Here is a 4,832-nt window from a genome sequence, read left to right on the forward strand (position 1 = left end):
CAGTATTCCAGTGCATCCTCTTACTGCTCTTACAACTTTAAATAGTTCTGACAAAACCTCACATAATGCCATCTGTAAAAAGTAAACTACTTTTTGGGTTTTAGTGATATAATACAGATTGAAGACAAATGCTGTCTCCAGCAACATTAAAGAGAAACACAGTATACTATAAGACAGACCTAACACAAAACGATGTTTATTTTATTGTGTACTTTGTCCTTTGAGTTCATAATTCATAAACCAAAATTTTCTGTGTTCTTACATTAAAGTTTTCATTCACAAAATCAAAGCAATATCCTTTCTAAACTAAAAAGGTTTCAGTGGTCTCATAGGTTTCTAGAAGATGAACAATGTTGTCATTATGAGAAAGGGTTTTAAAGGACTATAATGTTATAGATGTCAGCTATAAAATTTTTGACCCAGTAATGCTGATAAGTTTGCACTGAGGATAAGTGTTCCCAGATAAAAGCATGATTTCATACCTTTGGGCTCAATCTGCTGTTTTCTCTCTATATGACTATCAGACAAAAATGGGGGGGGGGGAAATTAAAAAATTGCTCAGGAATACCAAAACAGTTTTTGCACCTTATTTTTGAAAAAAAAAAAAAAAAAGAAAGGAAGAAAGAAAGAAAAAAACCCCCCAAAAAACCAACAAAACAACAACCCATCCCTCAACTCAAAATTCAGTCATTAGTATTTATTATCATATATTTGTTTCTTGTAGTTCCCTAATTGTAACTAAAAGACACATCTTTTCAAATATCGTATTTTTGAGACTGAGCCAAGGAAACCAAGCAAGATAGTAGGGAAATGTCAGTCCTGAAGACCAAACTAGTGGTATGCCATAGCATAGAAAATTTCATGGGGAAAAAAATAAATTGTATTATTTTCACTCTAGACATACTCAGTAGGGAAATTTAATCTTTGGTCAATGGGAGGGTCAAGTGCTGGTAGTATTAATCTCTTTTTAAGTTATGTAAGGGAAAAGCTTCTGTTTGTTTCAAGGCAGGATGCTCTTATACTGTTTCTATAGTCAATTCATAGGTATTCTGAGAAAGACAAACTTTCTGAAAGAGAGCACATCTAAAGCAAAACAAAGCCTCCTTTGCTGTACAGTGATTGATGTTTCTGCTTGTCTCATGTTTACTGGGTATATGTTAATTCTTTATATCAAAGACACATCTTTTAGACTTGGTTCAGAAGTGTTGGCAAGATGAAAAATACTAGCACAGGCTTTTTCAACAGCTTAGTAACTGCTTAAGATTACTGAACAAAACCCCCATAGTTTCTCAGTCGCTTATATAGGGTTCTATGAGATGCAGCTACATGGTGTAACCAGACATAACTTCAGACTGCACTTCACCCAGTTTGACTAACTAGTTCTCTTTCTCAAAGGGAAATGCAGAGAAAGATTTCTGAAACTTCAAATGAGTTCTACAGTACTTCCAGCATTTTACCCCTCCCTTCAAAAGTTAGGCCCCATTTTAAGTTACACCAGATTTCTGGGTTTTTTAGTCATCTTGTTTCTATTCATAGAATAATGGTAGTTCCTCTTCCAAACGCAGAGATGTTACTCTGTCTTTGGTCTCCTAGTGCAGTGTTTCAGGCCTTCTGATGGAAGATGGAAGAGCTCCTGCTTGGTTCTTCACACTTTCACAGCATTTGTAGAGACATAGTCGTGCAACCTTGAGATCAATAGTAGACCTGGCAGCTGGCAGAGAGATTTCAAAGAATTTTAATTGCTCCTTTGAAAGTGCCTCGAAACTTCATAACTAGACTGTCTTGGCAGAATCTTTAAAGAACTGCAGTTTTCAGATGTGAAAATATAAGCTTCCCCCCCACCCCGCTTCAGTAGTTTGCTTGTGAACCACAGCATATTCATTTACTAGCTGGTTCCTATTATTAACAGGAAAGATTAATTTTAAAACAGAAAGCATACTCAATTTACCTTATTTTTGACTGTCCCTTATTGTCTCTGAATCACACAGGTTCCATAGTGGAATGTCTTTCAAAGACAAAACTTCAGTAGTATGGAAATAAGAATGGAGTGGGTGTTGCTCATCACCTGTGATTTTACAAAGTTTCTTGAAATGGTTTGTCATGAATGAAAGCAAGCTGAGTGTCACAAGAGCCAAGGTGGTAGAAAGTGACACAGAATAATGAATTATATTTGCTATTTTTACACTTTTTTAAATACTGTTGCTTTTATCCATTTGAAACAAACACAGCTTTGTGTTTGTATTTCTCTAAATCAGATAAAAAATTACAAAGAAGCCTATGCTAGAAGAGGGCATCCAGATCGCTTTTTACCACAAAAAGATTCTGCAAGACCAAGGTCAACCAGATAAAGAGGAAGCTAGAAGAAATATGCAAACTTTAAAACCAAAGTTGAAGACTCAATGTGAATACTTTTTTAATGAGCATTGAACATTTTCCATTGTCTAAACAGTCAAGTAGTAGTTCAGGTGTCAAAGTTATTTGACTAATTTTAAGAGATGATCAAATTTCATGATCTGTCTTAAGTGACAAGTCAGAGTAAACTACTGACTATGAAATCCTGTTAATGAAATTAAGGAATTTAAGTCAAACCTAAATCTCTGAAGTGTTCATGTTCTTGGATATCAGAAACAAACACCTGAAAATTCTTGTTTACTTCTAACAGTCTGCTGACACCTCTGTTTTGGCATTTGTACTCTTTCTCCACTTCCAGTCGAGACGTGGAGGAATAAAAGCTTCTAATCACATACAGCTTTTATGTCACCACTTCTAGTAGCGGGCTTTTCCCCCCCACCTTTGATTCCCATTTAAATGGACTTCTAAATCATAATGTGATAAATCTATCACTGATGTAATTACTCCTTATCCAGTATTCCAGTTGTAAAAGAGTGAATGACAGCTATAGACTATTTTCCTCGAAATAATTTCAGCGTAACTTGAGGGGATATTTGAGAATGTATGTTAAGAATATTCTTTAATTTTTTACACATTAGAAAAATTTTATTTGCGTCTTGGCCTACTGCCCAAAATCTCAGTTGAGGAAGAAAAGACTCTATATATTGCACATTCATTAGATTCAGAGGGAGTATACATCCTGATATTTAACTTCCATGTCAAGCGATAAAGGTAGAAAAAGCTTTCAAGATAGCCATACTTTTATATCAGGTATTTAGTTCTGTTCCTTAGATTAAAATAATTTAAAGTAGTAAAACCTATTTTGAATTCACATTTGAAGTTCTATTTAATCTTACACTGAGAAATAATTTTTCCCAACGTTTTTTAATTCAAACTTTTTTTTTTAAGCTACGTCTAGCAGTCATAAACTTGGGAAGGAATTAAAAAAAAAAAGTTAAGTCAGCACAGCATTGCTATTTGAGGGCTTGCCTCCATTTTTCTTCAAGCTGTCTGAAATACCCAGGTTGATCTCAGAAGCAGAACTGAGAAGGCTCATTCTTGGAAACCACACATTTCTTCACTATTTGAAGAAATCATGATGTCCAAAGCAAAACATACATGTCTTGGTTTTTAATTTTGAGGGACACAGACATCTTCTGTATTAAGAAGCAATGGAACTAGCCTACAAAGCACAAATTACCACTTTCAATTTCTTGATTTTCTACCTGTTCTTCACATTTAATGTTGCTCAAGACTGGACAAGACAGATCCATGGAAACATGGTTTGGAAGAGCAGAACCTTATCAGATTATTACTTTATCTCAGAATGAACTAAAATAACGTACATCTGCTGCTGCATGTGCTAGTTTAAGAAATCCGATTGGGAAAGATTTCAAGCATGGAGAGACATTTATGGAGCTTGAATGGACTGATATCTTACTGGACTGACTGTTATTCCCCAGTTTATCCTTGATTTCATACTAAGTTTAATGTACCCCGATGTTATTCCCCTTTGTCCCTCAGATTTTCCCTCCAAAAGTTGTTTACTCCCCTCTTCTCCCCTGCTTTCCCGCTCCTCTGTCACTGACTGGCTGAGAGTTGCCGCAGTGTAGAGTGAGCCCCCATTGGTCCCTTCCCCTGGATACCCACAAGTCACACCCACCTTTTCCCTGTCTCCCAATCCTGTCTCACCCTTGGTTGTCAGTCCCATGCACCTCTCCAGTTATGAATCCTCCCCTCACCCTTACCCTATATAAGTCCCTATTGCACCCAGACCCTCAGCTGCGTCTGAACCCTTTTGTGTGGTGCCGCGTCCCTACTCCTTTTCCCCTCAGGCCGTGGCATTTATCCCTTCAGAAAGTGTAAAAAAGTTCTTAAGTGGGACACTGCCTTTTACTTATCAAATATTACTTTCTTTGGTGAGGGAATTTCCTGTTTACTGTCAGTAAGAATACTGCCAGACATGGCAAAACAGAACACTTTTAGATGACGTGTAAGTATCAATACCTCTTTCACTATCTGTATGTACACTGGAAATACACATTCATTATGTGTTAAAAGTGTCTAGTTCAATTCTATTTCTTTTATTCTAATTTTTTCTTACTGTAGAAGGATAAAATCTTCAGGTGTTTATTATAATTCTGAAGCAGCTAAAATAAAATCTATCTTCTAGTTTTCTGCACAAAAGCATGAACCAGGAGACTTTCCACACAACAGTTTTAGTTCTCAGCTGTTTTTATCATAACTGACTAACTGCAGCTCTCCACTGCACCAACAAGCACAAAAAGGCTAAAGCAAACTCTTACTTGCAAATCAGTAACTAAAAGACAGCAGGACAACACTGCTGAATAAAAAAGCAAACTTAGAATCAGAATTTAATGGCAAAATTAGACAAGAGACATGAGAACATTGCAAAAAGAAAAAAATCCCACACAGAAAAG

At 36.1% G+C, this 4,832-nt stretch overlaps 1 long non-coding RNA gene across 1 annotated transcript; it reads right to left on the reverse strand.

Moving 5' to 3' along the window:
• Window positions 1-655: 655 nt before the first annotated feature.
• LOC108639253 lies at window positions 656-3,748 on the reverse strand. Its single transcript, XR_001920348.1, has 3 exons — window positions 3,618-3,748; window positions 1,949-2,065; window positions 656-1,711 (listed from the first exon to the last, which is right to left on the reverse strand). It is a non-coding gene; the product is annotated as an uncharacterized LOC108639253 (long non-coding RNA).
• Window positions 3,749-4,832: the final 1,084 nt, after the last annotated feature.

This window comes from Manacus vitellinus, unplaced genomic scaffold (assembly GCF_001715985.3).
Source record: "Manacus vitellinus isolate BGI_N305 unplaced genomic scaffold, ASM171598v3 scaffold_18_pilon, whole genome shotgun sequence".
Lineage (NCBI taxonomy): Eukaryota > Metazoa > Chordata > Aves > Passeriformes > Pipridae > Manacus > Manacus vitellinus.